The sequence below is a fragment of the Nicotiana tabacum genome, chromosome 6 (assembly GCF_000715075.1).
Source record: "Nicotiana tabacum cultivar K326 chromosome 6, ASM71507v2, whole genome shotgun sequence".
NCBI lineage: Eukaryota > Viridiplantae > Streptophyta > Magnoliopsida > Solanales > Solanaceae > Nicotiana > Nicotiana tabacum.
The window spans coordinates 165,611,804-165,623,813 of record NC_134085.1 but is presented as its reverse complement, the minus strand read 5'-3'; the positions used below and the strand labels follow the sequence as shown (position 1 = coordinate 165,623,813).

Below are 12,010 nucleotides of genomic sequence, written 5' to 3'. Positions count from 1 at the left end.
ATTTTGTGCATTGGTAACCACGGCCATACCACCCTTCTTCAGTACACATTGCACCGTCGAAGTCCAAATGCTATCAGATATGGGGTACACAACCCCGACATCCAACCACTTGCTCACCTCCTTTTTCACAACTTCTTGCATTGCCTCATTCAACCTCCTTTGATGTTCCAAGAAGGGTTTGTATCATCTTGCAGAATAATCTTGTGCATACAAAATGCGGTTCTTATCCCTCAAATATCAGTTAAAATCCATCCGATTGCCTTCTTCCGCTTTTGGAGCACTGCCAATGTGGCATCAACCTGCATGTTAGTAAGACAAGAGGAAAGAATAACTGGCAAAGTTGAATTAGGGCCTAAGAATTCATACCTGAGGTATGGAGGCAACGGCTTCAACTCCAAAATCGGAGGTTCCTTGATTGAAGGCTTTGTTGGTGGGGTCTTCCTATTCTCTAGATCCAAAGAGAGTTTCCGAGGCTCATAAGAGTAAGAGCCCATTCCATGTAAAGCATTCACATACTCCACTCGGCTTTCATCCTTATTTACATCAAGATTCAACAATACCACCTCGAGAGGATCTTCCATATTGATCATTGCACTAGTATCATCAACTATAACTGCCATGACAAGATCCACAAAAGAGCACACTTCAGAACTGTAAGGATGCTACATTGATTTGCACACATGAAAGACAACTTTCTCATCACCCACCCGGAAGGTGAGTTCCTCTGCTTCCACATCAACTAAGGCCTTCCCAGTAGCAAGGAAAGGTCTTCCCAATATGATCGGAACCCCATAATTTACCTCACAATCCAAGATCACAAAATCACTCGGCAAGATAAATTTGTCCACCCGGACAAGAACATTATCGATTATACACAAAGGTCTCTTCATTGTTCTATCCGCCATTTGCAATCTCATGGAAGTCGGCCTCGGTTACCCAATACCCAAAGTTTTGAAAACTGAGTAGGGCATCAAGTTGCTACTTGCCCCCAAATCACATAGAGCCTTAGCAAAGTCTGCACTCTCAATGGTTCGAGGAATGGTGAAAGCATCGGGATCTTGTAGCTTCAGGGCCATTAAGTGCACTATTTCACTAACTTGATGGGTCATCTTGATAGTTTCACAATCCATGGATCTTTTCTTTCTCACCAAATCTTTCATGAATTTAGCATAACCCGGTATTTGCTCTAGAGCCTCCACCAAATGCACATTAATGGATAAGCACTTCATCATGTCAATAAAATTCTTAAACTGATTCTCATTTTTCTTCTTCACAAGCCTTTGAGGATAAGGTGGAGGTGGCCTTGGCAAAGGAGCCTTGGCTTTAAGCAAAACCGTTTCCGGCATGTCTATTACGTGTTCCCTAGACGGGTTCACGTCATTTTGAGTTTCCACCTCGGCATCTTGGATATCAATCCTCACTTCCTTATTCATGTTCTCATCAATCACATTTTCAACCACCAAAGGGATCTCATCCTCTTGCAACTCAACTTCATCACTCAAAATTTCTTTTTGTTTGAAGGCATTCACATCACCATCGTCCACTTCTTGTAGTTACCGTCATTACATGCCCGGAATTGTTCCCACCCTTTGGGTTTACTACTGTATTACTTGGTAGAGCCCCCTTAGGGTGAGTATTCAAGGATTGCGAGATTTAGCCTAATTGAACCTCCAAGTTTTTGATTAAAGTATTGTGGGAAGCCAACCGAGCATCAAAGTCCGCATTCTTTTTCATCATATGTTCAAACATCATTTCAATTCTCCCCATTTCATTATTGGAAGAACTAGGACCTTGGGATGGAAATGGGGGTGGATTGTTCGGTTGTTGATACATTGGGGGCCTTTGAAAGCCTTGCCCCGATTTCCTTGGTTGCCATTGTTCCAACTACCTTGATTGTTGTTTTCACCCTAGTTGTTGTTGTTGCCACTCCAATTACCCTTATTGTTCTGGTTGCCCCAATTGGAATTTTGGTTGTTGTTCCCCTAATTACTATTCCCTTGTTGTTGTTGATTGCCCCAATTGCCTTGGCGTCTCCATTGTTGTTGGTTGGAAGAATTGCCCCTTTGGCCCTGATAATTGTTCACATATTTCACTTCTTCATTCTGCCCATCATAACCATCATCTTGGAATCCACCATTATGATTGTCATATTGATCCAAACTCCCTTGGTTTTGTTGACCTCTTTGTCTTTTTTTGTTCACTAACATGTTGACACCCTCCATAGCATATACTTGGCGTGGATTTTGAACCTGGTGTAACTGTGCCTTTGCTAGCTGGTTCATTGTTGTTGTCAACTCTGCTATTGCCTGCCCATGATCATGTAGATATTTGTATAAGTGAGTGACCGTGTGGTCACCCTGTGGCACATTGGCTCTACTTTGCCAAGCGGAGGACGTACCAGTCATCTCATCAAGAATGTCACAAGCCTGATCATAACAGCTTCATGAAATTACCCCCGGCAAGTTGGTTCACTATGCACTGATTTGTTATATTAATGCCCTGGTAGAATGTCTGTTGTATCATTGCCTCAGTCATATCGTTGAGACATTCCTTTACCATGGTTCTGTATCTCTCCCATATCTCATATAATGGTTCGGTGGTCTCCTGCTTGAAAGTTAAGATCTCATCCCTCAATGCTACCATGTGCCCCGGCGAGAAAAACTTTGCAATGAATTTATCCGCCAACTCATCCCAAGTAGTGATGGAATGGTTGGGAAGTCGTTCAAGCCAATCCAATGCCTTCCCTCTAAGTGAGAAAGGGAATAATCTCAACCAAAGTACATCCTCTGACACATTAGTTTGCTTGCTCCCCTAACAGGTATCCACAAAACCCTTAAGATGTTTGTAAGCATTCTGATAGGGAGCACCCGTGAAATACCATCGTTGCTCCAACAAAGTCAGCATCACATTTGTAATTTGAAAATTGCCCGCACGGATCCGGGGTCGGACAATTGTACTAGCATATCCTTGGTTGGGAAGCACTCAAGGAGCCACTCTTGGAGGTGGCGGGGGAGGGTCTGGAACATTATCATTGACCTGACAGCCTCTCCTTTGAGCTTGAGGTACTATAGGAACCTCATCATCAATATTGTCATCTACCTCCTCCCCCAGCGGAAGATCTCCAAGAGGTGCATTGTTTGCTGCCATTTTGTACCTGAATTTGCGACACACACAAATTAGTAATGCAGAAGGAAAGAAGAACAATACACAAAACTTTTTAGATAGATAGCCAAAACCGTTAGCTCCCCAGAAATGACGCCAAAACGTTATCGGGACCAACCCTACACCACTACAAAGTGGCGAGAGTGATCGAAGCAGCTTTTACCCGAGATGATCGGGATCGAATCCACAGGGAGCTAGAATTGGGAATTGGATTCCTATCTAAGCTAGAAATGCATAGTGCTCTTAATTGCACTTCCAATCATAGTCGGGTGTTTTGTTACTTCTAATTTTTATGCTAATAGTATGCTAAATTAAAATAAGATTGATTACTTGTAAGGTTTTCTAAATAGTTAAAGAGGCAGTAGGGAAGTAACTTTCTCCTAGGTGAATACTAAATGGGATCTAAAGCCTAAGGCAAAGAACTTATGATGGGGATTGCGATATAGCCAATGCACGGAATTACTCACTCTATACCTCTTGGTAGCTTGAGTGACTTTGCCCTAATTGACTTTTTCAAGACCAATTGGGTGTCAAAATTGTGCAAGCAATATAGGCTCAAATTGGGTATTACTATCTCTAGGTTTAACCCTTTAATTGAGGCTATCAATATCTTGATTACACCCCAATTCCTCGTTGGACTGATTTTCCTAGACTCAAGCTCTCTTTCTCAAGAAGAGCCCAAGTCAAATAGGCACAAATTAGTTTTTGCAACCACTAATTCAACATGAAAAATACAAATCAGTCTAAATATCAACTACCCATAAACATCGAAGCATTAAATCAAAAGACCCATCAAATATCCATACTAGGGTTGAGCCACAACCCTAGCTAATGGATCTAACTACTCATAATAATGGAACAAAACAGAAAGATAGATGAAGAATAACCCATAAATTATGATTACAAACTAAGATAAGATTCAGTATTAATCTAGCTACAAATTACTCAAAATGGAATAAAACAACTGTTCACGTGCTCTGGGATCTAACATATTACAAAAGATAACCTAAAAATGTAAAAAGAAAGTATTTATATTAGGCCAAATTTTTTGGACAAAAATACCCCTGCAGAGGTACCGCGGACCGCGAAAAATGTATCGCGGCCACGGTGAGGCTTTTTAGCTTGACTTTATGGGTCTCTGAATCTAGCCACCGCGGACCGCATAAAATGCTCCACGGCTGCGATGGCTTCATCGCGGTCCGTACAAAATGCTCCGCGGACCGCACTGGCTTTAATTGTCCAAACTACCAACTCTCTGAATCCTCTCTCCACGGATCGCATGAAATGAATTGCGGTCGCGAAGAGGGTACTGCGGTCCGCACAAAATGGGTTGTGGCCGCAGTGCTTGAGCTTCCAAAATCTGCACCTCTCTGAATCTCCTCACTACGGACCGCACTAAATGGATTGCGGCCGCGGTGGGTCTGTTGCAACTGTGCTTTGACTTGTTCTTGGTACTTATGCATGTTTCACTCCTTTTTAGCTAATTTTGACTACTTGTCACCTTTTTGACCAAACCCTGCAAGCAAGCACAACATGTAAGTCTTTTGGGACTATTTGTATACATTTTTAATCAAAACTCAAGTAAAACGGAAATGAACTAGAATCCCTAATTATCACGGCCTCTCCTTCGCCGACATGCTACTGCATCTGCAGTCCCAACTGGTGGAACATATATCGTCCAATAACCTGCACAACATGTAAAATATTAATTTAGAAATGGTAATATTAACGTTATTACTAAGTATTCATTAAATGGTAATGTTACCAAATAACATACCAACGCCTCATGCCTCCTGGCGTATGGAACGAATCGACCTCTAGCGTGATGAACGGGATTCCCGAAGATAAGTCAAGTAATGTTGTGGTACCAGCCGATATACGCATGCTCATAATCCATAAGATGGGCTGGAGGGGGTGGTGGAATCAGGTCATGCCACTGGTCCCAACTCTCGATCTGCGCCTCTAGCCGTGACTCATATGCCTGGTCAACCTTCGAACGATCATCCCGCTGGTAATGAGTCCTAACCTAAGCGGGCGGTGGAGGTACATACTGCGGTCGACCAAACTGGCGAAGGACTCGCTCGGTGGCATGATGCTCGACAATATCGAGACATACGAACGGGGCGGAAGAACTCCACATAAGTCGCCCGGTCGAGCAATAATCGGGAAAACTAGCTATTAGCGCGTCGCTATAGGGCGTCCAAATGAACTATCACGGAAAAATAGGAACCGTGAGTATACGCAACACATATAAATCCAATCCAAATAAACTTTAAGTATAGAATTACATGCACGTCCTCTAGCATATCTAACAAATCTCTGCAATACAGGAGATTATGTCGAGCCTCGTACTCGCGTCTGTATCTCCGCCTCTCAACCCACCTCCTAGCCAAAGGGAGAAACGGTGGAAGTGGTGCATCCTGAGCTATGGGTGGTAGAGGTGGCTGAAACTGCAGGAACCGCTCCCAGGCCCAAACCTAATATACAATTTGGACGTAAAATTTAAGGTATATTTTTATGATGTATGTTATAATGAAGAGATTATTTGTCTATGTTTTCATCTGCAGCAGCGGCATAAATCCTGCAACGTCTCGCTGGGTGCCCATGCATGCCCGACACATATGCCTATACAGGTAAGCGTCAACGAAATACGACTAGACCCAACCAATACACCCTCATCCTCTGGCCGGAAACCAGTGAGTCGCTGCAAAGTCTCCAAGTACTGAGCTCTCGTATAATCTCTCATGCCTCGTGGCAAAGCAACAACAAGTCCATCAACCAACAGCCCATGGTTAAATGGAATATATGCGTCTCTGGTCGCCACCGCTCTATCAAAGCCGTGAGCAGCGACCAATCCAGCTGCAGTCGGCCAATCTCAATGATCCTATAAAAGCCCGTATCCTGCAGGAGTCTGACTACAGGGGGATGGAGCTGGCGTTCCTTAAGAAAGTCCCAGACATCGTCTATCCTCCTAGAACGTAAAGTTTGGGCCAATAACTCCCTCTCCCATATGTAGGAAGACATATTCTCGGCATGTAGCTGTAGTAGCTCTAGAGAGGCAGGTCCCGGATGCAAAAGCGGAACCGCCATGACGACTACTGTAAATTGAACAAAATTAATTACATTATTTTTCTTTTCCACTGCTTAAATATATTGCAATACCTTGAATATTAAATTTTATTCGATATATTTACTATATTGTTAATTAGGTTGATACATTTTCAATATTATACTTTTATTTTTTTATACGTTACTTTAATATGTTAGTTTTATTATTTTATATGTTTGTTAGTTATTCACCTATTTTTTTAGTACACATGATTTAATTATTAAATATTCATATTTTGGTTCCGGACACAATATTTTAGGCCCAGTAACACCAATATATCCTGAATTCTTATGTTCATGATGAAATTTTTTTTCCGATTTTTCACTCAATAGGTCTGTTATTTTATATGTTATGTTATTATTATATATGTTAGTTTTATTATTTAATATGTTAGTTTATTATTGTATATGTTAGTTTTATTATTTAATATGTTTGTTAGTTATTCACCTATTTTTTACTACACATGATTTAATTATTAAATATTCACATTTTGGTTTCGGACACTATATTTGAGGCCCAATAGCACCAATGTATCTTGAATTCTTATATTCATGATGAGAATTTTTTTCCAATTTTTCACTCAATAGGTCTGTTATTTTATATGTTAGTTTATTATTGTATAAGTTAGTTTTGTTATTGTATATGTTAGTTTTATTATTTAATATGTTAGTTTTATTATTTTATATATTAGTTTTATTATTTAATATGTTAGTTTTATTATTTTATATGTTAGTTTTATTATTTAATATATTACTTTTATTATTTAATATGTTATTTATTATTGTATATGTTTATTTGTTTGTTATTGACTTATTTTTTACTATACTAAAATTAAATAATTAATTTTCATAACTATACAAGATTTAATTATTAAATAATTACATTTTGGTTCCAGACACAATATTTGAGGCCCGGTAGCACCAATGTATCCTGAATTCTTATGTTCTTACGTTTGTTCACTATAATTGGAGATAATTTATGTTTGAATATCAGTTTTTTGACGTATTTTTGAGAATAAGAGATACTTAAATAATTCATTTCTATAACTACAAGGATACTACACTAAAGGGCACTACATTTTACTATGCTAAAAGGTCACTATATTACAAATATGAATACTACATTAGGCCACAAGATACCACTACAGGGTACTAAAGTAAAAATTTATCTAGTTTACTAGTCTTTTAGCAAATTAATAATCTAAGCTGGATAAAAATAACAAATCAATTTAATCACAAAACAATCAAGAAATTACATATACCACAGTAAAAAGTAACTAATCAATATTTTTTAACAACTAATAACAATTTCCCTATTGTACAAATTATTTTAGCACACTAATACTATAATCCGGATAAAAAACAACAAATTAATTAAATCATAAAACAGTCACAAAATAACATAGAGCACATAAAAAATAACTAATATGCATTTTTATACAAGTTTTATCAAAAACGAAATCGAAATACCTCAATTTGAGGTTTTAGGAAAGTCGAATATTTTGTGATTTTGAGCCGAAACAACCAACAGCGTCCAAGATTACTCCTTAGCTAGCGCATGGGACCGAGAATCTATACTTTATGTGGGACGGGTGGGCTCCACTCAAGCTTTTAGTATTTAAAAATGGAGAAGAGGGGACCGTTCTGTTTCTCTTTTGGGGGAAGGGAAGAAGACGTTATATTATAACGTCTTAATAAAAGACGCTATATTTTTCCGCTTTTTTTTAATTCAAATATAGCGTCTTTTTAAAAGACGCTATATATACTTTGGTAACTATTTTTTTGCACACCTTTCGGTCATTTAAGTCAAAAGGAATCACATTTTTGTTCCGGATTCCATTGAAGAATGAGTAATGGAAGGCAGTAAATGCCATATTCTCTATAACGGACTATGTACTTAATGCAATAGAATATTCTTCATTAAATGTCGCCGGGTGTCAGGGATTTATTTCGCCTTTAAGATCATCATTCCCTTCGGGGTCAAGCGAGATTGTCGTCTTCAGACCTGGTTGCCTTCTGCCTTCGGTTACACGTGTCGCTTTATTATGCTTGCATTTAGTATGAACATATTTTACCCTATACAGCTAGTCCTCCTGCTTTCCGGTGGCACATCTTTGTATTTGTCACACCTCCTTTTTCTACCTACACCCCGGAAAGGGTATAAGTAAAGGGAGTTTTTCCAATTAAAGGACAATCAAAACGAGATTTATTATAAAGATTCAGAGTCGCCACTTGGGAGATTTATGATGTCCCAAGTCACAGGTTGAATCCCGAATCGAGGAAAATATTGACTCTGTTTAACAGTCCGCGATCCAGAAATCCGGGTAAGAAATTCTGTTAACTCGGGAGAAGGTGTTAGGCATTCCCAAGTTCCGTGGTTCTAGCACGGTCGCTCAACGGTTATATTCGGCTTGATTATCCAATTTAAGAACTTATGTGCAAATTTAACCGTTTAACCACTTTTATTTAATTTTTAAAGAAGATTGAACGTCGTTTAAAACATATCTTTGAATCGCGCCACATGAAATGCACCCGCAATTCTAAACATATTTTATTCAACGTTTTGGGATTTGATTTGGGTCACATGAAATGCACACCCGAGTTTAAGAAGGTAATATTATTAAACTAACGAGTCGAAAGTAATTACGAATTTGCAATTTCGCTAGAGCCATGAAAATTCGCTAAATGGCGTGCCTCGAATTCTAAGGATAAAAACGAAGTGGGTTAAAATAAGGGCCATGCACTTGAGATTTCATTTGGCATGGCACGCTTCGAATTATTCTAAAAGGTTTTACTCAACTGAAGCAAACCACGGATATTCATGAATTATTTTTCTAAGACTAGTTTGAAACTATTATGAGGCTATAAATTATTAAGCCTGTATTGTTCAGTTGCAGAACTATCAACAAAACACCATAAAACTATATATATGTATCCCTAAAGCAATGTTTATTTACTAACAATGACGATCAGAAGAGTTATGGCAAGAATTAACTTCTTATTACATTTTTAAAAAGTAGCCACTAGAAGAAAAAGGAAAATTATAGACTAAAGTTCAAATACGACAATAACACTGCGATTAATCAATAAACAAATAGAAGGGAGAAATCAGATTAACTACAGACAAAATATTTCACTGTTCCAAATCCACAAGATGCCAAACTGCCAAATTGAACCCCTCCATTAACACCTAGCTAGAGTTATATCACAGTTCCTTTAATATTAGAAAACTAGATCTCACTAAGGACACAAAACGAACATAGCATTGAACAAAGCGTAAGCAGCAAAAGAGACGATTGAAACAACAGATCAAATAAAGGAACGGACCTTCAAAAGAAAGCTTTCTTCATTAAGAATGATCCTTCAGCAGACATTTGCAGCGTCAGTTATTTGACACGAACAAAGATCGAAATCGGCGCCGGAAACCTCAACAAACCTCGTCGTCACCTCGAATTCAAACCGGAATCAACCTCGGCTCATCTCGTTGGACCTGGACTCGAACTCAGCTCTTGAAAGAAGGCGAGCGTGAAGAAAACGCCAGGTGAAGAAGACTGCGATTTGGATTTTGAAATTTGAATGACTGTATTTTAGCGTTGAAAAGAAAGAGAGTTTTGGCTGCTTTGGTGAAAGAGAGTGGTGTGAGGTTAGGTCGTTTGGTATCAAGCTTCGCCGGAAATGGTAGCTTCGCGGTGAACGGAGGTCCAGCGACGATGGTAAGCTGGGTGAGGTCGCTTGGTTCTATTTGTCGCGTCTGGAACTCGTTAATTCGACGAGCTGGTGGAGCTCGTTTTTCCGGCGAGTTTCAGACAGAGACGGGGTCGTTTGACGATTAACGTTCAGGGGTCGTTGGTGTTTTGTCCGGCGAGCTGGGTTGACGGGGAGATGTAGAGGGTCGGCGCCTGGGTGATCGGCGTGAGGTCAGGCGCGGGGTGTGGTGATTTTCGGCAAAGGGTCACTGTTTTTGGGTTGTTCTGCTGCGCAGCCTTTAGCTTTTTAGCCTTCCCATTTCTTCGTTTCTTTCTTCGTTCATGCGCAGCTTTTGTTCATATCCCCCCTCTCTGTTAGGTGTTAGCTTCTTATATATACATAGGTCTAGGTTAGTTTTGTAGGGTTTTTAGGTTAAGGGGTATGAGTCTAAGAATTATGGGCTTGACAATTGTGGGTTAGGTCCAAAATTAGGCCTAAAGATGGGTTGCTCGAGTCCAAGCTCTATTCTTTCGCTGCGGACGAGATTAAAAATACGGGCCCATTTGTTAATTATTCCTACTATTAAAATAATTATTAAAATAAAACTAACCATTAAAGCAAATCTATTTTTGGTATTTTCAAATATCATATTAAAATAAAAATACGACACTATTTTTGCATATATTTTTTAAAGAATTTTTTAGATTAAAAATGACTACAAAACATTAATGAACCTATTTTTGTGATTTTTTGTTTTCTTGTAATAAAATTAAAGTAAAAGAGTCAAAATTACTTGAAATATCAATATTATGCCTAAATTAAATATTTTATGCTAATATATAAGAAATCTTGAGGAGGGTCAAAAATCACATGTCTACAGCTGCTCCTCTTTGACTGGAAACGCGAAGAGTTTTTAGACAAAGAATGACTAGACAGGTTTTTTTACCCGACCCTTATTTGGAGAGACTAAAACTAAGAGAGAGGGGAATTTGACCGAGCCCGGATGTCTGAGTTGCCTACATATCCTTGGCTATAAAGGAATCAGGCCACGTGTAGTTCAGAGGTGAGTGAAATGATGGAGTATGCCGAGGTGGAGAGCCGGTCGAGGTGTCGTTCCGTCGAGGTTCCGGTCCGCAGTCCTGCTATTACATCAAAATCAAAACATGAAAAAGACTAGCTAAGCCTATCAACTACGAGTTACAAGATTCCTATCTATAAGTCTTCTGAAGCTTGATCTTGAGTCTTGAATGGTTCTTCATGCAGACTTTAGATTTGAACCTTGGCGCTTGTTAGCTGCAGGTGCTAGCTCGTTCGTCTACAGCTTTTGGGTCAGGACCGGACATGTAGTGCTTGTGACTTCCACCACGTCTTAAGCAGTTCACATCTTTCATCAACTTCTGCATTTGGATTCACTTCTTGCCTTTCTCTCTTTTCTTTATTGTGACTAACTTCTGTTGATCACCTCGAACTGTTGACTCGCATTTTTGCCGCGAGATTCTTTGGTTGCTGACTTGAATTGCAATCTGAGATGCTTTTCCTTTTCTTCAGGTGGACGCCTGACTGTTGAACTCGAACCGTCTTCTCTTGTTACTTGACACTGTTTTCCTTTGCACCTTGAACCATTTTCCCCTAAAACTTGAACTGTCTTCCTTCGAAACTGCTTTCCCTTGAAACTCGAGTTTTCTTCCTTCGACATTGCTTTCCCTAGAAATTTGAGTTGTCTACCTTGTTCTCCAGGTGGGCGTCTGATTACAACAAAACCGACAGAACAAAGAAATTTTCTGCCCCAGTTTGCACTAGGAAGATTTGTGAGTTGTTAGCAAAATTGTAAACCACTTGTACTATTGATGCAATGATGAAATTAAACTAAAGAATAGACTAGGAAAATTATAAACTAAGCTTGACTAAAAAATTGACCCTATTCTCCAGGCGGGGCTCCCTGACTGCTAACTTGAATGTATTTCATGCTCTCCAGGCGGGCTCCTGACTTCAACAAAATAGACAAAACAAAGAAAATTTTCTACCCCCAGTTTGCACTAGGAAGATTTGTGAG

At 39.3% G+C, this 12,010-nt stretch overlaps 1 long non-coding RNA gene across 1 annotated transcript; it reads right to left on the bottom strand.

The window, feature by feature from the left end:
- Positions 1-4,034: 4,034 nt before the first annotated feature.
- Positions 4,035-10,349, bottom strand: LOC107774232 (uncharacterized). The gene is made up of 3 exons (XR_001645454.2): positions 9,598-10,349; positions 4,940-5,371; positions 4,035-4,848 (listed from the first exon to the last, which is right to left on the bottom strand). It is a non-coding gene; the product is annotated as an uncharacterized LOC107774232 (long non-coding RNA).
- Between the last annotated feature and the right edge of the window lie 1,661 nt (positions 10,350-12,010).